The 24,560-nt window shown below is 40.8% G+C and overlaps 2 long non-coding RNA genes across 2 annotated transcripts; both read right to left on the reverse strand.

Moving 5' to 3' along the window:
* Nucleotides 1-10,055: 10,055 nt before the first annotated feature.
* LOC118376492 (uncharacterized) lies at nucleotides 10,056-12,356 on the reverse strand. Its single transcript, XR_004824040.2, has 3 exons — nucleotides 12,201-12,356; nucleotides 11,945-12,035; nucleotides 10,056-11,202 (listed from the first exon to the last, which is right to left on the reverse strand). It is a non-coding gene; the product is annotated as an uncharacterized LOC118376492 (long non-coding RNA).
* A 3,371-nt stretch (nucleotides 12,357-15,727) lies between these two features.
* Nucleotides 15,728-16,780, reverse strand: LOC127921974 (uncharacterized). Its single transcript, XR_008110097.1, has 3 exons — nucleotides 16,269-16,780; nucleotides 16,072-16,148; nucleotides 15,728-15,864 (listed from the first exon to the last, which is right to left on the reverse strand). It is a non-coding gene; the product is annotated as an uncharacterized LOC127921974 (long non-coding RNA).
* Between the last annotated feature and the right edge of the window lie 7,780 nt (nucleotides 16,781-24,560).

A 24,560-nucleotide genomic window follows, 5' to 3' on the forward strand; every position in this document is an offset into this window, starting at 1 on the left:
AATGGTGGATAATGTATTGTATAAGTTTGGAGTCCCTTTATTGTAGATACAATATAATCTGTTTCTGGATAATAATGAATGAATCTTCAATGAGAAAGTTCAAAGAAACAAAGATCATCATCACATCCCTCCAAAATGCTAAAACCTCCCCTGTTATTGATAAGGAGGAGGGGAGTTGTGATCTGTATTCCTGATTTTGCAGGATATTATCTTCATTATTCGTGATTATCCACAATCATAGTATCATCCACATGAATGTAGTCGTGTTCAGAAACATATTATATTCTTATTTACAATAAGAAATGGACTCCAAAAGTACAATGCATTACACTTGAAATGTCTGTCATTTACATGAGGGTTAAGTGCTCAAACACACATGGACAGATTTTTCACCTAATGTGGAAATATTGAAGGGTTCTGAATACTTTCCGAATGCACTGTACAGACGTACCTGTTCTACATAGTTTAACCTCCGGTTTGATCCCCAGCAGTCTCCGTAGCCGATCATTCTCCTCCTGGTATTTCACTACCGTTTTCTCAACTTCCCCGAAAATCTCCACAGCAGCCGCAGTTAAGCGCTCATTTAAAAACACACGAAACGACTGTTGTTTAGACATTTTAAGTTGACTGGTAGCTAGTTAGCTATTCAGCTGGTAGCTTCTTCCACAAAGAAAGAACGTTGTTCACAAGAAAGAAAAAGTCCACTCGCAAGCTCACTTCCGCCTGTATCAGCGGGTGGCAAAGCCAAAAACCACAGCGCCTCTATGTGGAGGAAGAGTTAACTACAAGGTACAGACTTAAAAAATAAATAAAACATTATTTAACTAGGCAACTCAGTATAGAACAAATTATTATTTACACTGACGGCATCCTGGGAAAGAGTGGGTTAATTGGCTTGTTCAGAATTGCTTCAGCCTCCCTGGTTTCTCAGCAGCAGCTGTAAGCAGTGGTCGTGTCAGTGGTGGTTTGTGGCAAACTAAGGCAGTCACCAAAACAAAGATGTTTCTGCAAAATTATTTGAAGAATGCTCCACACCACTCTCTCACTTGATTAGCTTACCTAGTTATTTACAGATTCTCATTTTGCTCTTTTGTAGCTTTGTCAACTATGTGGTTAAATATATATACATATATATATAATAATAATATATGCCATTTAGCGGACGCTTTTATCCATGTGTGCATACATTCTACGTATGGGTGGTCCCGGAATTCGAACCCACTACCCTGGCGTTACAAGCGCCATGCTCTACCAACTGAGCTACAGGACTACATATATATACACATACATATGTACATACACACATATATATATATATACATACACACACATTTATATACATATATACATACCCAGCTGATGTCCCAGCCGATGTCCCTGTTGGTGCCTGTGTAACGGATGTGAAACGGCTAGTTTAGTTAGCGGTGGTGGGCACTAAATAGCGTTTCAATCGGTGACGTCACTTGCTCTGAGACCTTGAAGTAGTGATGATGTGGTAGTGAGTACCAAATATGGTAGTGAGAGGAAGCCCAGTGACGACAGTGGGAGAAGATTCAGCTAGATGGATTTTGGCCGACAGCTAAATACTGCAGCAATTTTTACAGAAAAATAAAAATAAAAAATGATTTTGGCCGACATTCTGCACATTTTCTCATAAAAGGAAGAGTTGATCTCCGCACAGTTTTCCGTTTCCAAAACTAGAATATACAACAAACAGAGTGCACTACGTTTGGTAGACTTTGACTTCCCCAATTGTTTGTAGAGATGACTTTGTTTAGGACGAGTGCACTAGATAGTGACCGTTTTCCCAATGAACGTTATGCTTATTCCGCAAGGCACAAATGGTCTTCATCCTCTTCTTCGCGGTCGCTAGCTTGTCCCAAGTAGATATCTAGCTGACTAGCTAATTCACAACAAAAAAAACGACTTAGCTTTAATAATAAATAGCGCGAAAACTTGCAAAGAAATCGATTTCCCACTACTAGTACTCCTTCTGTGAATCAACTTTTTTTTTCACGATAAGAAACATGTCATCAATAAAATACTTTGTTTATTGTAAAAATGGAGGAGAGGAAAATCCTTGTTCCAGCTTATAACAGACGTTGAAAGGTATGTAATAAATAATGAGAAGATGCATTTGGAGTAATTATTGCATGGTGAGGCACACGTCGTTGGCTGTGTAATCAGTAGTGTGCTGTATCCATGACTACCCATCGGATCAATCATCAAAGCAATGATCACTGATAGATAAAAACATGCTACCTACCGGTAATGAAACAAACCTATAGCCGGGTTTAACACAGCGTAACCCCAAATATGGTAGTGAGAGGAAACGCCAAGCCGATGTTTTCACATTTATACATGCAGTGATATATCTATCTCCTCTATCTGTGATAGTTAGTTTACCAATGTGCCCAGCCGTATTACATCCAAGACCATCCCAGGATATGCTGCACAATCGATAGAAGCCATCATTTGTGACACTGGGTCATTGCAAAGTAATTTATCGAGTCGTAGAACACTATTAACCCGTACCTCTTAAAATGATGGTAGATGTAAAACATTGTATAGGCAACGACTTATGTTCTGTTGCCCTGTGATCAGATGAAGTAAGAATAACACAAACTATAGTCTACTATAATCATATGCATCTTCAGAAAATAGACAAAACACAAAAGGTTGTACATTTATTAAATGCCTGTTAACATGGTGAAAAACATATGGAAACCATAAAGGTAGAGCATTTAAAACATTTTTTTTTTTTAATTTTACCTTTATTTTACCAGGCAAGTCAGTTAAGAACACATTCTTATTTTCAATGACGACCTAGGAACAGTTAACGGTTAACTGCCTGTTCGGGGGCAGAACGACAGATGACCTTGTCAGCTCGGGGGTTTGAACTCACAACCTTCCGGTTACTAGTCCAACGCTCGAACCACAAGGCTACCCTGCCGCCCCCAAACTACATTTGATCACAACCTGGAAGAACATGGTGTATTCATCCCCCTCAACAGGAAAAGGGAACAAAAAAGACACACATACACACACCATGTGTAGCAATAGAGAGGAGCTTCAAAAGACCAATCAGGTTTAAGAGGGCAGCAACTGAAAATGTTTCATAGGAGAAAGTCTGGGTCTTTATTCTGATGTTCCATAGGACAGGATAAACTATAGGTCTGTATTCTGATGTTTCATAGGACAGGATAAACTATAGGTCTGTATTCTGATGTTCCATAGGACAGGATAAACTATAGGTCTGTATTCTGATGTTTCATAGGACAGGATAAACTATAGGTCTGTATTGTGATGTTCCATAGGACAGGATAAAGTCTGGGTCTGTATTCTGATGTTTCATAGGACAGGATAAACTATAGGTCTGTATTCTGATGTTCCATAGGACAGGATAAAGTCTGGGTCTGTATTGTGATGTTCCATAGGACAGGATAAAGTCTGGGTCTGTATTCTGATGTTTCATAGGACAGGATAAACGATAGGTCTGTATTCTGATGTTCCATAGGATAGGATAAACTATAGGTCTGTATTCTGATGTTCCATAGGACAGGATAAACTATAGGTCTGTATTCTGATGTTCCATAGGACAGGATAAACTATAGGTCTGTATTGTGATGTTCCATAGGACAGGATAAACTATAGGTCTGTATTGTGATGTTCCATAGGACAGGATAAACTATAGGTCTGTATTCTGATGTTCCATAGGACAGGATAAAGTGTAGGTCTGTATTCTGATGTTCCATAGGACAGGATAAACTATAGGTCTGTATTCTGATGTTCCATAGGACAGGATAAAGTGTAGGTCTGTATTGTGATGTTCCATAGGACAGGATAAACTATAGGTCTGTATTGTGATGTTCCATAGGACAGGATAAACTATAGGTCTGTATTCTGATGTTTCATAGGACAGGATAAACTATAGGTCTGTATTCTGATGTTTCATAGGACAGGATAAACTATAGGTCTGTATTGTGATGTTCCATAGGACAGGATAAACTATAGGTCTGTATTGTGATGTTCCATAGGACAGGATAAACTATAGGTCTGTATTCTGATGTTTCATAGGACAGGATAAACTATAGGTCTGTATTCTGATGTTTCATAGGACAGGATAAACTATAGGTCTGTATTGTGATGTTCCATAGGACAGGATAAACTATAGGTCTGTATTCTGATGTTTCATAGGACAGGATAAACTATAGGTCTGTATTCTGATGTTTCATAGGACAGGATAAACTATAGGTCTGTATTGTGATGTTTCATAGGACAGGATAAAGTGTAGGTCTGTATTGTGATGTTCCATAGGACAGGATAAACTATAGGTCTGTATTCTGATGTTTCATAGGACAGGATAAACTATAGGTCTGTATTCTGATGTTTCATAGGACAGGATAAACTATAGGTCTGTATTGTGATGTTCCATAGGACAGGATAAACTATAGGTCTGTATTGTGATGTTCCATAGGACAGGATAAACTATAGGTCTGTATTCTGATGTTTCATAGGACAGGATAAACTATAGGTCTGTATTCTGATGTTTCATAGGACAGGATAAACTATAGGTCTGTATTGTGATGTTCCATAGGACAGGATAAACTATAGGTCTGTATTCTGATGTTTCATAGGACAGGATAAACTATAGGTCTGTATTCTGATGTTTCATAGGACAGGATAAACTATAGGTCTGTATTGTGATGTTTCATAGGACAGGATAAACTATAGGTCTGTATTGTGATGTTTCATAGGACAGGATAAAGTGTAGGTCTGTATTCTGATGTTTCATAGGACAGGATAAACTATAGGTCTGTATTGTGATGTTTCATAGGACAGGATAAAGTGTAGGTCTGTATTCTGATGTTTCATAGGACAGGATAAACTATAGGTCTGTATTGTGATGTTTCATAGGACAGGATAAAGTGTAGGTCTGTATTCTGATGTTCCATAGGACAGGATAAACTATAGGTCTGTATTCTGATGTTTCATAGGACAGGATAAAGTGTAGGTCTGTATTCTGATGTTTCATAGACAGGATAAACTATAGGTCTGTATTGTGATGTTTCATAGGACAGGATAAAGTGTAGGTCTGTATTCTGATGTTCCATAGGACAGATAAACTATAGGTCTGTATTCTGATGTTTCATAGGACAGGATAAAGTGTAGGTCTGTATTCTGATGTTTCATAGGACAGGATAAACTATAGGTCTGTATTGTGATGTTTCATAGGACAGGATAAAGTGTAGGTCTGTATTCTGATGTTTCATAGGACAGGATAAACTATAGGTCTGTATTCTGATGTTCCATAGGACAGGATAACGTCTGGGTCTTTATTGTGATGTTCCATATGACAGGATAAAGTGTAGGTCTATTTAAATGAACTCTGTTAAAAAACAATCAGGGTGAAAAACAGAGATAGAGGACATAACCATAAACTATTATCTACAAACTACAATATACCACCACAGATGTTATAGCAATCATCCAGAAGGCGAGGTCAGTACAGGTGCATCAAAGCTGGGACCGAGAGACTGAAAAACAGCTTCTATCTCAAGGCCATCAGACTGTTACACAGCCACCACTAACATTGAGTGGCTGCTGCCAACACACTGACTCAACTCCAGCCACTTTAATAATGGGAATTGATGGGAAATGATGTCAAATATATCACTAGCCACTTTAAACAATGCTACCTAATATAATGTTTACATACCCTACATCATTCATCTCATATGTATATACTGTACTCTATATCATCTACTGCATCCTTATGTAATACATGTATCACTAGCCACTTTAACTATGCCACTTTTTTACATACTCATCTCATATGTATATACTGCACTCAATACCATCTACTGTATCTTGCCTATGCCGCTCTGTACCATCACTCACTCATATATCTTTATGTACATATTCTTTATCCCCTTACACTGTGTATAAGACAGTAGTTTTGGAATTGTTAGCTAGATTACTTGTTGGTTATTACTGCATTGTCGGAACTAGAAGCACAAGCATTTCGCTACACTCGCACTAACATCTGCTAACCATGTGTATGTGCCAAATAAAACCTGGATTTGATTTGACTACTAAATGAACTATACAACAGGAGACTTTTAGCCCAACATCCAGCTGAATTAAAAACAAAAATCAGATTAATATTTTTTACACTTTTGTAATTACTCAGGAGGAAGACGTGGCTGAGAAACATCAGGCGTAGGGACATCAGTCTGCAGAAGTCCTTTGAGGACCTGAAGAGAGTGGGTTACGCTGTGTGCGAGGAGCAGTTCATTCTGATTATTGACCATCTTTGTCAATAAAAATGCATTTCAGTCATGATACTTTTCTGGTAAAAATGTCTTTCGACATTGTTCTCCGAGGCAGCACCTACCAGAATACATTGCATGAATCCACCCCCTCAATCTGCAACAGATGAACGGCGTAGTACAAAAAGACAACCACAAAGTTGGTAGCAACTAAAGATGCATCGTTGTTGTTTTTATATCAACAGGTTTGAAGTGTTGAATTGGCTATTTTTCAAAGGAGAGGCCAGGGAAGCAGATGTAGGAGTTTTAGGTGAGAGAACAAGAGAGTGAAGGAGTGCTCCTCTCCTTCCTTCTACACCCAGCTCCAGCAGAGGAAGCAGCAGATGTAGGAGTTTTAGGTGAGAAAGACAGAACAAGAGAGTGAAGGAGTGCTCCTCTCCTTCCTTCTACACCCAGCTCCAGCAGAGGAAGCAGCAGATGTAGGAGTTTTAGGTGAGAAAGACAGAACAAGAGAGTGAAGGAGTGCTCCTCTCCTTCCTTCTACACCCAGCTCCAGCAGAGGAAGCAGCAGATGTAGGAGTTTTAGGTGAGAAAGACAGAACAAGAGAGTGAAGGAGTGCTCCTCTCCTTCCTTCTACACCCAGCTCCAGCAGAGGAAGCAGCACATGCTGAATTTAGTTCAAGGAGTCTGCAGGAGTTGTTCTGTCAGGTGACAGAAGTGGCAGGAGGCTTCCTCATGAGCAAACAGGAGCAGACTCAGGTGACAAAGGAAGCAGCATGCAAGCACAGGTGTCATGCAAGGAGGAGGCCATCATCCAATTGAAGATCAATAGTATAATAATAATAATAATGCACACACAGTGATTGATTGCAGACACATCGAAACAAAAAAATATCACAAAGTTAATCTCATACAGATGGTACTTTAATAAGAGAATACAGCTCCTGGAAAAGATGCTGTCAAAATCACACAAAAGAACAACAGGCAAATGCAAAGTGAGCATGCTAAAAACCTCCAAAACCAAGTACGTCGGCATCTTATAGATTGGAATATCAAAAATGGAGGACATAATTGATAAAAAACCTTAGCAGTCTCTGGCATTGTGTAAGGACTAAGTCTCTGGCATTGTGTAAGGACTAAGTCTCTGGCATTGTAGAAGGACTAAGTCTCTGGCATTGTAGAAGGACTAAGTCTCTGGCATTGTAGAAGGACTAAGTCTCTGGCATTGTAGAAGGACTAAGTCTCTGGCATTGTGGAAGGACTAAGTCTCTGGCATTGTGTAAGGACTAAGTCTCTGGCATTGTAGAAGGACTAAGTCTCTGGCATTGTAGAAGGACTAAGTCTCTGGCATTGTAGAAGGACTAAGTCTCTGGCATTGTAGAAGGACTAAGTCTCTGGCATTGTAGAAGGACTAAGTCTCTGGCATTGTGGAAGGACTAAGTCTCTGGCATTGTGTAAGGACTAAGTCTCTGGCATTGTGTAAGGACTAAGTCTCTCTGGCATTGTGTAAGGACTAAGTCTCTGGCATTGTAGAAGGACTAAGTCTCTGGCATTGTGTAAGGACTAACTAAGTCTCTGGCATTGTGTAAGGACTAAGTCTCTGGCATTGTGTAAGGACTAAGTCTCTGGCATTGTGGAAGGACTAAGTCTCTGTGGAAGGCATTGTAGAAGGACTAAGTCTCTGGCATTGTAGAAGGACTAAGTCACTGGCATTGTGGAAGGACTAAGTCTCTGGCATTGTGTAAGGACTAAGTCTCTGGCATTGTGGAAGGACTAAGTCTCTGGCATTGTGGAAGGACTAAGTCTCTGGCATTGTGGAAGGACTAAGTCTCTGGCATTGTGGAAGGACTAAGTCTCTGGCATTGTGGAAGGACTAAGTCTCTGGCATTGGCATTGTAAGGACTAAGTCTCTGGCATTGTGGAAGGACTAAGTCTCTGGCATTGTGTAAGGACTAAGTCTCTGGCATTGTGTAAGGACTAAGTCTCTGGCATTGTGTAAGGACTAAGTCTCTGGCATTGTGTAAGGACTAAGTCTCTGGCATTGTGGAAGGACTAAGTCTCTGGCATTGTGTAAGGACTAAGTCTCTGGCATTGTGTAAGGACTAAGTCTCTGGCATTGTGTAAGGACTAAGTCTCTGGCATTGTGGAAGGACTAAGTCTCTGGCATTGTGGAAGGACTAAGTCTCTGGCATTGTAGAAGGACTAAGTCTCTGGCATTGTAGAAGGACTAAGTCTCTGGCATTGTGGAAGGACTAAGTCTCTGGCATTGTGTAAGGACTAAGTCTCTGGCATTGTGTAAGGACTAAGTCTCTGGCATTGTGTAAGGACTAAGTCTCTGGCATTGTAGAAGGACTAAGTCTCTGGCATTGTAGAAGGACTAAGTCTCTGGCATTGTAGAAGGACTAAGTCTCTGGCATTGTGTAAGGACTAAGTCTCTGGCATTGTGTAAGGACTAAGTCTCTGGCATTGTGTAAGGACTAAGTCTCTGGCTGTCTCTGGCATTGTGTAAGGACTAAGTCTCTCTAAGGACTAAGTCTCTGGCATTGTGGAAGGACTAAGTCTCTGGCTCTGGCATTGTGTAAGGACTAAGTCTCTGGCATTGTGTAAGGACTAAGTCTCTGGCATTGTGTAAGGACTAAGTCTCTGGCATTGTGTAAGGACTAAGTCTCTGGCATTGTGGAAGGACTAAGTCTCTGGCATTGTGGAAGGACTAAGTCTCTGGCATTGTGTAAGGACTAAGTCTCTGGCATTGTGTAAGGACTAAGTCTCTGGCATTGTGCATTGTGTAAAGGACTAAAGGACTAAGTCTCGGGCATTGTGGAAGGACTAAGTCTCTGGCATTGTGGAAGGACTAAGTCTCTGGCATTGTGTAAGGACTAAGTCTCTGGCATTGTGGAAGGACTAAGTCTCTGGCATTGTGTAAGGACTAAGTCTCTGGCATTGTGTAAGGACTAAGTCTCTGGCATTGTGTAAGGACTAAGTCTCTGGCATTGTAAGGACATTGTGTGGAAGGACTAAGTCTCTGGCATTGTGGAAGGACTAAGTCTCTGGCATTGTGGAAGGACTAAGTCTCTGCATTGTGGAAGGACTAAGTCTCTGGACTATGTCTCTGGCATTGTGTAAGGACTAAGTCTCTGGCATTGTGTAAGGACTAAGTCTCTGGCATTGTGTAAGGACTAAGTCTCTGGCATTGTGTAAGGACTAAGTCTCTGGCATTGTGGAAGGACTAAGTCTCTGGCATTGTGTAAGGACTAAGTCTCTGGCATTGTGGAAGGACTAAGTCTCTGGCATTGTGGAAGGACTAAGTCTCTGGCATTGTGGAAGGACTAAGTCTCTGTCATTGTGGAAGGACTAAGTCTCTGGCAATGTGCAAGGACTATGTCTCTGGCATTGTGGAAGGACTAAGTCTCTGGCATTGTGGAAGGACTAAGTCTCTGGCATTGTGTAAGGACTAAGTCTCTGGCATTGTGTAAGGACTAAGTCTCTGGCATTGTGTAAGGACTAAGTCTCTGGCATTGTGTAAGGACTAAGTCTCTGGCATTGTGTAAGGACTAAGTCTCTGGCATTGTGTAAGGACTAAGTCTCTGGCATTGTGTAAGGACTAAGTCTCTGGCATTGTGTAAGGACTAAGTCTCTGGCATTGTGGAAGGACTAAGTCTCTGGCATTGTGTAAGGACTAAGTCTCTGGCATTGTGGAAGGACTAAGTCTCTGGCATTGTGTAAGGACTAAGTCTCTGGCATTTGTAAAGGACTAAGTCTCTGGCATTGTGTAAGGACTAAGTCTCTGGCATTGTGTAAGGACTAAGTCTCTGGCATTGTGGAAGGACTAAGTCTCTGGAATTGTGGAAGGACTAAGTCTCTGTCATTGTGGAAGGACTAAGTCTCTGGCATTGTGTAAGGACTAAGTCTCTGGCATTGTGGAAGGACTAAGTCTCTGGCATTGTGTAAGGACTAAGTCTCTGGCATTGTGTAAGGACTAAGTCTCTGGCATTGTGGAAGGACTAAGTCTCTGGCATTGTGGAAGGACTAAGTCTCTGGCATTGTGGAAGGACTAAGTCTCTGGCATTGTGGAAGGACTAAGTCTCTGGCATTGTGGAAGGACTAAGTCTCTGGCATTGTGGAAGGACTAAGTCTCTGGCATTGTGGAAGGACTAAGTCTCTGGCATTGTGTAAGGACTAAGTCTCTGGCATTGTGTAAGGACTAAGTCTCTGGCATTGTGGAAGGACTAAGTCTCTGGCATTGTGTAAGGACTAAGTCTCTGGCATTGTGGAAGGACTAAGTCTCTGGCATTGTGGAAGGACTAAGTCTCTGGCATTGTGGAAGGACTAAGTCTCTGGCATTGTGTAAGGACTAAGTCTCTGGCATTGTGGAAGGACTAAGTCTCTGGCATTGTGTAAGGACTAAGTCTCTGGCATTGTGGAAGGACTAAGTCTCTGGCATTGTGGAAGGACTAAGTCTCTGGCATTGTGTAAGGACCAAGTCTCTGGCATTGTGTAAGGACTAAGTCTCTGGCATTGTGTAAGGACTAAGTCTCTGGCATTGTGTAAGGACCAAGTCTCTGGCATTGTGTAAGGACTAAGTCTCTGGCATTGTGTAAGGACCAAGTCTCTGGCATTGTGGAAGGACTAAGTCTCTGGCATTGTGTAAGGACCAAGTCTCTGGCATTGTGGAAGGACTAAGTCTCTGGCATTGTGGAAGGACTAAGTCTCTGGCATTGTGGAAGGACCAAGAGTCACCTTACTTAGATCAAGTGCCTTTGATTGTATCCTGGAAGGCCATGTCCAGCATGCCTACCCCCTAATAAATAAATAAAAATGGTGAAGATATATAAATATTTTTTTAAACATAGCACAGCGAAAACTGAAGTGTTTCACCGGCTAGTCCTTTTCTTTTGTTGCCTGGACTCCCCCCCCCCCTGTCTCACTATCCTGGTGAAGAGAACAAAAACAAACAGAGGAAAGGTGAGTCATCCCATTCCCTTTATCCCAGGGATGAACTAGATTCAGCCACGTGACTATTATTTTCTTGAGCGGATGGTTGTGGGGGGGTCGGGAACATAATTACAAATCATTTGTAGACTGTAAATTGATTGGAAAAAGCCCAAACAAATATAATTTTTCTTTGAATAAAATAATCATTCAAACCGTGCTTACATTTGTAACCAATCAGGTGTCTCTATTATTCATCGGAATGCAAGAATAGATTCTTAAATAACATTTTTTTAAATTAAATAACTTGAAGCTGATTTCCTGGTGTTTCTCCAGTCTTTTATGTACAACAATAAAATATATATTTTAAATTGCCTCAAAACTTTGGGGCCCAAATAAAACCACCCCTGTGCCAAATTCCTCATGGGTGTCACACCCTGGCCATAGAGAGGCTTTTATTCTCTATTTTGGTTAGGCCAGGGTGTGCATTCTATGTTCATTTCTCTATATTTTGCATTTCTTTGTTGTTTGGCCGGGTGTGGTTCTCAATCAGAGGCAGCTAGCTGTCTTTTCGTTGTCTGTGATCGAGAACCATACTTAGGTAGCTTTTCCCCACATCGGTTTTGTGGGTAGTTAATTTCTGTTTAGTGTTTGTTTCACCTTTCAGAACTGTTTCGGTTATTCCTTTTGTTATTTTAAATAACAAATATGAACACGTACAACGCTGCACTTTGGTCCTCACCTCCTTCCACCAACAGCTGTTACAGTGGGAAACAGTGCCTTGTCCTCACTGTCACTTTGAAACGAATTCCAATGTCCGTCTGGTCATGGTTCTGTTCAAAACAAAACGATTGTAAAATAATTTGTTACAACACCTGGTTGTAGTAGCTCCTTTGAGGTGTAACGATATGCAGTACTGTAGAGTACATTAATTCCTACAAACGCTGTTCGTCCGTGCTCATCCATTTTCTAGCTCTTCGAGTAAACTAATAACTTACGTCCTGTTCTCTCAGATGTGCGGTTCTGAATGATTAGTTAGCTAAACTAAGCTAGTTACTCTGCTATTTTTCGGACAAGTGCATAATGCGATTATTTGCGCTACTGTAACGTTAGCCAGCCGATAAATATATACGTCTATATATCAACCTAACCAACGTTACTATTTCTCTTCTTGCCCATGTGAAATTCTAACATGTATTAAACAGTTAACGCCCACTACAACACGTTTTAATATCTAATTTATAGAACGTGTATAAACATTAAAATATATATATTTGTAACTTACTTTTCGATCTTGGTGGCATTATAAAAGTGTCAACAACGAAAAGTTACCTAAGGTTAGTTAATAAAAGTCTGTTCTCCAAATCTACATCTCAATTTGAATATGATGACGATGTATTTTATTGACGTCACTAAGCCATCTGACTGACATCTCTGATAGACCAATAAACGAGACTTTGAAAAACCCATCTAAATAAAAAATCAAATCAAATGTATTTATATAGCCCTTCGTACATCAGCTGATATCTCAAAGTGCTGTACAGAAACCCAGCCTAAAACCACAAACAGCAAACAATGCAGGTGTAGAAGCACGGTGGCTAGGAAAAACTCCCTGAAAGGCCAAAACCTAGGAAGAAACCTAGAGAGGAACCAGGCTATGTGGGGGGCCAGTCCTCTTCTGGCTGTGCCGGGTAGAGATTATAACAGAACATGACCAAGATGTTCAAATGTTCATAAATGACCAGCATGGTCAAATAATAATAATCACAGGCAGAACAGTTGAAACTGGAGCAGCAGCACGGCCAGGTGGACTGGGGACAGCAAGGAGTCATCATGTCAGGTAGTCCTGAGGCATGGTCCTAGGGCTCAGGTCCTCCGAGAGAGAGAAAGAAAGAGAGAATTAGAGAGAGCATACTTAAATTCACACCGGACAAGACAGGAGAAGTACTCCAGATATAACAAACTGACCCTAGCCCCCCGACACATAAACTACTGCAGCATAAATACTGGAGGCTGAGACAGGAGGGGTCAGGAGACACTGTGGCCCTATCCGAGGACACCCCCGGACAGGGCCAAACAGGAAGGATATAACCCCACACACTTTGCCAAAGCACACCCCCCACACCACTAGAGGGATATCTCGACACTTGATCCCACCTACTCGGCTCACTTGCCTCCCCATTGGAAACGACAGGATGTGATCTATTAAATTAAATTAAATTATATCTTAGTAGAACATCTTTGCTGTGGTCTAGCTTTACAACAACAATGGATCGTTACTAGTTACCTCAGCCACAAAGTAAGAGCGACGTCTATTTCTACAATTTCTATTCCTAAAATCTGATTTTAAACCTAACCCCCACAGTTAAACGTATGCCTAACCTTTAAATTAGGACCAACACGAACATTGGAGTTTCCTTAGGTTTTTACGATATAGCCCATTTGGACTTTGTGGCTCTGGTAACTAGTGACAACCATTGTCTCCAATCTTACTTACGTGTTCTAGTCAAGGAATTTTAGAAAAATCCTTTATTCTCGTGGGCTGAGTGCCCTGAACCGCACAACAGTGCCGCAAGCTGGATGGAGATTTTCTGTGCAAGGCAGCCTACAGACCAGTAGCAAAGGGAAACGAAAACTACATAGACAAACAGTGAAGGATGATCTTGGAGAATCAATTCATCCTCAGGAGTCAACTGTTTATCATTATTCCATACAATATTAAATCAACATCATGAATGAGCAACATTAGGTTAAAATTTAAAAAAATTAAACTATTGGACAAATTCAAGATGTTTTCTGGGAAGTATATCTATTTTTATTATGTATCAATATATTTATATAATCAGGGGTTTTACTACAAGGTCCAGACCAGTAATAAGGGAATAGATAACTACACGAGGGGAAACAATTACAGCAAGTAATAGGGGGATCTAGGAAAATAATTTCTGGCATGAACTGAATTAATTTTTTTGTCATTTTTAATTTATTTAACCTTTATTTAACTAGGCAAGTCAGTGAAGAACAAATTTCTTATTTACAATGACGGCCAAAACTAGATGACGCTGGGTCAATTGTGCAACACCCTATGTGACTCCCAATCACGGCCGGTTTGATACAGCCTGAATCAAATCAGCCTGGATGACGCCTCAAACGCCAGGGTTACAGTCTGGAATATAGTGACGCCTCTAAGCACTGAGATGCAGTGTCTTAGACCACTGCGCCACTCGGGAGACCAATAAAGGAAAATACATTGTAACACAGGTGACTCCTGATAACTGGCTTGGGACTGATGTGACAGCGTGCACTAAACTAGAAAATGCGGTTGTCAGGAGATTTTTACAAAGAATGTTATTGAATTGGGACTAGAAAATCATTACTTCCCAAAAACATTCAAACACTATCATGAATGAGCAGCATTAGATGAAGATGGATGAGAAATACTCTTGGACAGATGGACAGAGCTGTTGTCTGGGAAGGATACATGTTTAATGTATAAATAACACCGTTCTCTCATCACCCTGAGAGACATTACCAAAACAGATGACCAGATAATCCTGTTTCTAATGACGTGAAAACATCAAGAGACTTTGAACAGGGGACCTATGAGTTTCCTACAATACTTTCCTCCAACAGGTGGTAAGGTAGTCTAGTGGTTAAGAGAGGCAAGACCGTAGTCTAGTGGTTAAGAGAGGCAAGACCGTAGTCTAGTGGTTAAGAGACAAGACCGTAGTCTAGTGGTTAAGAGAGACAAGACCGTAGTCTAGTGGTTAAGAGAGACAAGACCGTAGTCTAGTGGTTAAGAGAGGCAAGACCGTAGTCTAGTGGTTAAGAGAGGCAAGACCGTAGTCTAGTGGTTAAGAGAGACAAGACCGTAGTCTAGTGGTTAAGAGAGACAAGACCGTAGTCTAGTGGTTAAGAGAGACAAGACCGTAGTCTAGTGGTTAAGAGAGACAAGACCGTAGTCTAGTGGTTAAGAGAGACAAGACCGTAGTCTAGTGGTTAAGAGAGACAAGACCGTAGTCTAGTGGTTAAGAGAGACAAGACCGTAGTCTAGTGGTTAAGAGAGGCAAGACCGTAGTCTAGTGGTTAAGAGAGAGTCAAGACGTGGTCAGTGGTTAAGAGAGACAAGACCCAAAGCGAAGGTTTGCCAGTTCCAATCCTGAATCTGATTGGAAAAATCTGTCAGGAAGTAAGCAGTTGCTAGTATCAAATCCTAGATGCCAAACCTGCCATTGGGCCCTTGAGCAAGGCACTTACCCCCTTACAGCAATTTCTCCACTGGTGCTGTAGTATGGCAGCCCCCTGCTCCATCCTCTACGTATGTGTCTCTTTCAGGGGGGTTGGGATAAAAGCCAAAGTCGAATTTCCTTTGGACCTTGTGTACAATTACTTGGTGTCAAATTTGATTTACAAGTAAATCGATCACACGTCTATTTTCCTGTAACCCACAGCATGAATGATCCAGATAGATAGCTAAGATAGCTTTAAGATAAGCAGATAAGACAAACTTTATTGTCTAGTACGTTTAAACAGAATGAATGATCCAGAGACTAAGATAGCTTTAAGATAAGCAGATAAGACAAACTTTATTGGCTAGTACGTTTAAACAGAATGAATGACCCAGAGACTAAGATAGCTTTAAGATAAGTAGATAAGACAAACCTTATTGTCTAGTATGTTTAAACAGAATGAATGATCCAGAGACTAAGATAGCTTGAAGATAAGTAGATAAGACAAACCTTATTGTCTAGTACGTTTAAACAGAATGTGACCCAGAGACTAAGATACTTGAAGATAAGTAGATATTGTTTATACAGAATGAATGACCCAGAGACTAAGATAGCTTGAAGATAAGTAGATAAGACAAACCTTATTGTCTAGTACGTTTAAACAGAATGAATGATCCAGAGACTAAGATAGCTTTAAGATAAGTAGATAAGACAAACCTTATTGTCTAGTACGTTTAAACAGAATGACTGATCCAGAGACTAAGATAGCTTTTAAGATAAGCAGATAAAACAAATCCAGAGACTAAGATAGCTTTAAGATAAGCAGATAAGACAAACCTTATTGTCTAGTACGTTTAAACAGAATGAATGATCCAGAGACTAAGATAGCTTTAAGATAAGCAGATAAGACAAACCTTATTGTCTAGTACGTTTAAACAGAATGAATGATCCAGAGACTAAGATAGCTTGAAGATAAGTAGATAAGACAAACCTTATTGTCTAGTACGTTTAAACAGAATGAATGATCCAGAGACTAAGATAGCTTTAAGATAAGCAGATAAGACAAACCTTATTGTCTAGTACGTTTAAACAGAATGAATGATCCAGAGACTAAGATAGCTTTAAGATAAGCAGATAAGACAAACCTTATTGTCTAGTACGTTTAAACAGAATGAAAATGTGTCATTGACGGTCAGAGTTACAATAAAAGGATAAAAAAACACATCAAATATTTACATGTCAGAATGAAACACAATAAATATTTACATGTCAGAATGAAATGTCAGAATGAAACACAAATATTTACATGTCAGAATGAAACACAATAAATATTTACATGTCAGAATGAAATGTCAGAATGAAACACAAACATTTACATGTCAAAATGAAATGTCAGAATGAAACACAATAAACATTTACATGTCAAAATGAAATGTCAGAATGAAACACAATAAAAACATGTCAAATGAAATGTCAGAATGAAACACAAATATTTACATGTCAGAATGAAATGTCAGAATGAAACACAATAAACATTTACATGTCAAATGAAATGTCAGAATGAAACACAAATATTTACATGTCAGAATGAAACACAATAAACATTTACATGTCAAAATGAAATGTCAGAATGAAACACAATAAATATTTACATGTCAAAATGAAATGTCAGAATGAAACACAATAAACATTTACATGTCAGAATGAAATGTCAGAATGAAACACATTAAATAAACATTTACATGTCAAAATGAAATGTCAGAATGAAACACAAATATTTACATGTCAGAATGAAATGTCAGAATGAAACCCATTTTTAAAATTTTATTTCACCTTTATTTAACCAGGTAGGCGAGTTGAGATCAAGTTCATTTGCAACTGCGACCTGGCCAAGATAAAGCAAAGCAGTGTGACACAGACAACAACACAGAGTTACACATGGAATAAACAATAAACAAGCCAGTAACAAGCCAATAAACAAATCAATGACACAGTAGAAATAATAAAGTCTATTTACAGTGTGTGCAAAAGGCATGAGGAGGTAGGGCAATAAATAGGCCATAGGAGTGAAGAGTTACAATTGAGCAGATTAACACTGGAGTGATAGATGAGCAGATGATGATGTGCAAGTAGAGATACTGGTGTGCAAAAGAGCAGAAAAGTCAATAAAATAAAAACACGACACATTTACATGTCAGAATGAAACAAACACACACAGTGGGGAGAACAAGTATTTGATACACTGCCGATTTTCCAGGTTTTCCTACTTACAAAGCATGTAGAGGCCTGTAATTTTTATCATAGGTACACTTCAACTGTGAGAGGCGGAATCTAAAACAAAAATCCATAAAATTCCCCAAATTGATTTCCTCCAAGGCACAGTTTTTTGGTCTTTGTGATGTTAAGCTCAAGGAAGCTATTGTCAAACCACGTCAAGAGGCAGTTAATGAACTGGGAGTATCTGGAGATGGACTTGACCTCCAGGCAAGCAACCAGAGCCATGTCGTCTGCATATTTGATGAGGGCAATATCGCTGTTGCTTCCTAACAGACAATCTCTTTGTCCGAATGTTCTTTCCTCTTTCAGTTTCTGTCCTGTTTTCTTCCTTTGTGGATTTTATCCACATGCCTCAGCAGATGAGACTTCTGAATGAATCCTTTACCACAGACTGAGCAGACATGTGATTTCTCTCCTGTGTGAATCCGTATATTCCTCTTTAGGTCCACCTTCTGATTGAAGCTTTCCCCACAGTCACCACAGCTATAAGGTTTCTCTCCTGTGTGAGTCCGTATATGTTCATTTAGGTGCCCCTTCTCATTGAAGCTTTCGCCACAGTCACCACACCTATACGGTTTCTCTCCCGTGTGAGACAATATATGTATTTTAAGGCACCCCTTATGCTTAAAGCTTTTCCCACAGTCACCACAGATAAATCGTTTCTCTCCTGTGTGAGTTCGTATATGTTCAGTTAGGTGCCCTTCTCATTGAAGCTTTCCCCACAGTCACCACAGCGAAAGGAATTATCTCTGGTGTGAGTCCGTGTATGTCTGGTTAGGTTCCCCCCTCGTATTGAAGCTTTTCCCACAGTCTCCACAGCTAAAAGATTTCTCTCCTGTGTGAGTCCGTATATGCACTTTTAGGTTCCCCTCTTATTGAAGCTTTTCCCACAGTCTCCACAGCTAAATCGTTTCTCTGCTGTGTGAGTCAGTACATGTATCTTAAGGCAGCCCTTATGCCGGAAGCTTTTCCCACAGTCACCACAGATAAATGGTTTCTCTCCTGTGTGAGTACGTATATGCATAGTTAAGACAGCCTTGCGATTAAAGCTTTTCCCGCAGTCTCCACAGCTAAACGGTTTCTCTCCTGTGTGAGTCAGTTTATGAATGGTTAGGTACCGCTTGAGCCCAAAGCTTTTCCCACAGTCACCACAGCTAAAAGGTTTCTCTCCTGTGTGAATCAATACATGTTCAGTTAGGTTCCCCTTCTGATTGAAGCTTTTCCCACAGTCACCACAACTGAATGGTTTCTCTCCTTTGTGAATCCTCATGTGCCTGGGGAGACCTCCTTTATATTTGAAGGTCTTGCCACAAACTGGACAGGTGCAAGGTTTTCCACTGTGACAGAGTTGGACATGGGCCTTCAGTTTACAGGTGGAGTTGTTGAGTTTATTGCCGAAGCTGCAGTCACTGAGTCTCTTCTTGGTGAGAGTCACATGTTTCTGCAGGTCAGCTTTCAGAACAAATGTTTCTCCACAGTCACGGCAGTGGTAAGTTTTTCTAGATGTGGTGCTGGGTTTGGAACAGTGTTTCTTCAATGATGGACTGGGACCCAATGGTGACCTGCTGTCAAGTCCTACTGGGTTGCTATTTACAGCTGAACTGTGGCTGGAGGCAATGTTTTGATTATCTGGAGGGTCACAGGGAATGTTGAGACCCTTAATGTGGGTCACAGTGACAAAAGGTGTGAGTTCCACTGGTTTAGAGTCTCTCTCTCTGTTCTCCACAGTCTGGGTTTGGGAAGAGTCAGGACTGAAGTGGGTCCTCCTGATCACATTCACTTTTCACACAGGAAGGAGTGAATATGGAGTCTTTGGTAACAAAGAGCCCTTGAAGCTGCTCTTCCTTCCTGACTGGTCCTGACTTCCTCCTGTTCCTCTTTAATCTGTTTGGTCTCTGGGTCCTTCTGTCCCAGACTGGGGCTCCACTCCTGCTCACAGTGCTGCTGCTCAGGGGGAACCTCCTCTTCAGAGACAGAGAGCTGCAGGGAGTCTGGAGGGAAGGAGAGGAGGAGCAGAGGTTATTTATAACATAATTTGGAATCACTCTTGAATTATAGATCTCTATGACATTCAATTTCAATGTTCTTCCTTAGCATGCATCTCTATGATCTATATAGCCTGAGTGCAGATAGCTAGCTCGGTATTTGCTTCCTTAGCATGGATCTCTATGATCTATACAGCCTGAGTGCAGACAGCGAGCTAGGTATTTGCTTCCTTAGCATGGATCTCTATGATCTATACAGCCTGAGTGCAGACAGCTAGCTAGGTATTTGCTTCCTTAGCATGGATCTCTATGATCTATACAGCCTGAGTGCAGATAGCTCGCTAGGTATTTGCTTCCTTAGCATGGATCTCTATGATCTATACAGCCTGAGTGCAGACAGCTAGCTAGGTATTTGCTTTCCTTCACACAAGCCATATAGGTGGTGGGTTAAGATGCCAAGAGACTGTTGGAAAAGCATTCCAGGTGAAGCTGGTTGAGAGAATGCCAAGAGTGTGCAAAGCTCTCATCAAGGCTAAGGGTGGCTACTTTGAAGAATCTCAAATATACTTTTTGGTTATTACATGATTCCATATGTGTTATTTCATAGTTTTGATGTCATCACTATTATTCTACAATGTAGAAAATAGTAAAAATAAAGAAAAAGCCTTGAATGAGTAGGTGTGTCCAAACTTTTGACGGGTCCTGTATGGATAAAATTGTATTTATTTTTTTTGGATGTGTTGTTGGTGTTTCTCTGTAATACTACACCATACTTCTAGACACCTAGCAATTTCCTGAAGTTGGTTTGAGCTAGTCTCCCAACCTCATAACTGGCTACCCAGAAGCCATTTCAGGCTATCAATCAAGTTAGAGTAGCTAGCTTGTCTTAACTATCTTAGCTGGCATGCCTGCTGACAAGGTTAGTAGACTTTAGAAAAGCAAGCAAATACAAATGTACGAAATAAGACTCAGATTAATTTCAATCTTTTACACAGATTTTTAGCAGAGAAGCATATTTAGTTTCTTAAAATGAATAAAAAAGAAGAAGACCAGTCAAGAGGATACAAGACAGTTCAAGAGATATGAAGAAAAATGAACTTGTTTTTATTTTTTTACATAGAATTAGCATAATAATTATGGCTCTAGATTTCAGGTAAAAATTGGTTTCAGGTGTTTGAAAAGTGCAAAATTCTCCAACTTCTGGACGGGGTGCCGTCTCCGGACCCAACAGGCATCCTCACATCCTCAGATTTTGTGACACTGCTGACCTTGACCTGTAAGAACTAAGGGAAAGTGGGGGGTGCTCCGAATAGGAAACTAAGCTGCCTGACTAGAACTAACCAGAAGGAATGGATAGAATCAGCTGACTGGAACTAACCAGAAGGAATGGATAGAATCAGCTGACTCGAACTAACCAGAAGGAATGGATAGAATCAGCTGACTGGAACTAACCAGAAGGAATGGATAGAATCAGCTGACTGAACCAGAAGGGATAGAATCAGCTGACTGGAACTAACCAGAAGGAATGGATAGAATCAGCTGACTGGAACCAGGAAGGGGATAGAATCAGCTGACTGGAACTAACCAGAAGGAATGGATAGAATCAGCTGACTGAACCAACCAGAAGGATAGAATCAGCTGACTGGAACTAACCAGAAGGATAGAATCAGCTGACTGAACCAACCAGAAGGAATGGATAGAATCAGCTGACTGGAACCAACCAGGAGGATAGAATCAGCTGACTGGAACTAACCAGAAGGAATGTGGATAGAATCAGCTGACTGAAACTAACCAAAAGGAAAGGATAGAATCAGCTGACTGGAACTAACCAGAAGGATAGAATCAGCTGACTGAACTAACCAGAAGGAATGGATAGAATCAGCTGACTGGAACTAACCAGAAGGATAGAATCAGCTGACTGGAACTAACCAGAAGGATAGAATCAGCTGACTGGAAACTAACCAGAAGGAATGGATAGAATCAGCTGACTGGAACTAACCAGGAGGATAGAATCAGCTGACTGAAACTAACCAGAAGGAATGGATAGAATCAGCTGACTGGAACTAACCAAAAGGAATGGATATTACAGAATCAGCTGACTGGAACTAACCAGAAGGAATGGATAGAATCAGCTGACTGAAACTAAACCAGAAGGAATGGATAGAATCAGCTGACTGGAAACTAACCAGAAGGAATGGATAGAATCAGCTGACTGGAAACTAACCAGAAGGAATGGATAGAATCAGCTGACTGGAACTAACCAGAAGGAATGGATAGAATCAGCTGACTGGAACTAACCAGAAGGAATGGATAGAATCAGCTGACTGGAACTAACCAAAAGGAAAGGATAGAATCAGCTGACTGGAACTAACCAGAAGGAATGGATATAGAATCAGCTGACTGGAACTAACCAGAAGCGATAGAATCAGCTGACTGGAACTAACCAGAAGGAATGGATAACTGCCTGAGACTGGAACTAACCAGAAGGGGATAGAATCAGCTGACTGGAACTAACCAGAAGGAATGGATAGAATCAGCTGACTGGAACTAACCAAAAGGGGATAGAATCAGCTGACTGGAACTAACCAGAAGGAATGATAGAATCAGCTGACTGAACTAACCAGGAGGATAGAAATCAGCTGACTGAACTAACCAGAAGGAATGGATAGAATCAGCTGACTGGAACAAACCAGGAATGGGATAGAATCAGCTGACTGGAACCAACCAGAAGGAATGGATAGAATCAGCTGACTGGAAAACTAACCAGAAGGAATGGATAGAATCAGCTGACTGAACTAACCAGAAGAAGGATAGAATCAGCTGACTGGAACTAACCAGAAGGAATGGATAGAATCAGCTGACTGGAACTAACCAAAAGGAATGGATAGAATCAGCTGACTGGAACTAAGCAGAAATCAGAATCAGCTGACTGGAACTAACCAGAAGGATAGAATCAGCTGACTAGAACTAACCAGAAGGATAGGATAGAATCAGCTGACTGGAACTAACCAGGAGGATAGAATCAGCTGACTGGAACTAACCAGAAGGAATGGATAGAATCAGCTGACTGGAACTAACCAGAAGGAATGGATAAAATCAGCTGACTGGAACTAACCAGGGGAGGATAGAATCAGCTGACTGGAACTAACCAAAAGGAAATGATAGAATCAGCTGACTGAACTAACCAGAAGGAATGGATAGAATCAGCTGACTGGAACTAACCAGGAGGATAGAATCAGCTGACTGGAACTAACCAGAAGGAATGGATAGAATCAGCTGACTGGAACTAACCAGGAGGATAGAATCAGCTGACTGGAACTAACCAAAAGGAAAGGATAGAATCAGCTGACTGAAACTAACCAGAAGGAATGGATAGAATCAGCTGACTGGAACTAACCAGAAGGATAGAATCAGCTGACTGGAACTAACCAGAAGGAATGGATAGAATCAGCTGACTGGAACTAACCAAAGGAAAGGATAGAATCAGCTGACTGAACTAACCAGAAGGAATGGATAGAATCAGCTGACTGGAACTAACCAGAAATAGAATCAGCTGACTGGAACTAACCAGAAGGAATGGATAGAATCAGCTGACTGGAACTAACCAGAAGGATAGAATCAGCTGACTGGAACTAACCAGAAGGAATAGAATCAGCTGACTGGAACTAACCAGAAGGAGGATAGAATCAGCTGACTGAACTAACCAGAAGAAAGGATAGAATCAGCTGACTGGAAACTAACCAGAAGGAATGGATAGAATCAGCTGACTGAACTAACCAGGGAGGATAGAATCAGCTGACTGGAACTAACCAGAAGGAATCATAGAACTAACCAGAAGGAATGGATAGAATCTGCTGACTGGAACTAACCAGAAGGATAGAATCAGCTGACTAGAACTAACCAGAAGGAATGGATAGAATCAGCTGACTGGAACTAACCAGGAGGATAGAATCAGCCAGACTGGAACTAACCAGAAGGAATGGATAGAATCAGCTGACTGAACTAACCAAAAGAATGGATAGAATCAGCTGACTGAACTAACCAGAAGGAATGGATAGAATCAGCTGACTGGAACTAACCAGAAGGAATGGATAGAATCAGCTGACTGGAACTAACCAGGAATGGATAGAATCAGCTGACTGGAACTAACTAAAAAGGAAAGGATAGAATCAGCTGACTGGAACTAACCAGAAGGAAGGATAGAATCAGCTGACTGGAACTAACCATCAAGGAAACTAACCAGAAGGATAGAATCAGCTGACTGGAACTAACCAGAAGGAATGGATAGAATCAGCTGACTGGAACCACAGGAGGATAGAATCAGCTGACTAGAACTAACCAGAAGGAATGGATAGAATCAGCTGACTAGAACTAACCAGAATGGATAAAATCAGCTGACTGGAACTAACCAGAAAGAATGGATAGAATCAGCTGACTGGAACTAACCAAAAGGAAAGGGATAGAATCAGCTGACTAGAACTAACCAGAAGGAATGGATAGAATCAGCTGACTGGAACTAACCAGGAAGGATAGAATCAGCTGACTAGAACTAACCAGAAGGAATGGGATAGAATCAGCTGACTAGAACAAACCAGGAGGATAGAATCAGCTGACTGGAACTAACCAAAAGGAAAGGATAGAATCAGCTGACTGGAACTAACCAGAAGGATAGAATCAGCTGACTAGAACTAACCAGAAGGATAGAATCAGCTGACTGGAACTAACCAGAAGGAATGATAGAATCAGCTGACTAGAACTAACCAAAAGAAAGGATAGAATCAGCTGACTAGAACTAACCAGAAGGAATGGATAGAATCAGCTGACTGGAACTAACCAGAAGGATAGAATCAGCTGACTGGAACTAACC

Source organism: Oncorhynchus keta, unplaced genomic scaffold, assembly GCF_023373465.1.
Source record: "Oncorhynchus keta strain PuntledgeMale-10-30-2019 unplaced genomic scaffold, Oket_V2 Un_contig_24242_pilon_pilon, whole genome shotgun sequence".
NCBI classification, from domain to species: Eukaryota; Metazoa; Chordata; class Actinopteri; order Salmoniformes; family Salmonidae; genus Oncorhynchus; species Oncorhynchus keta.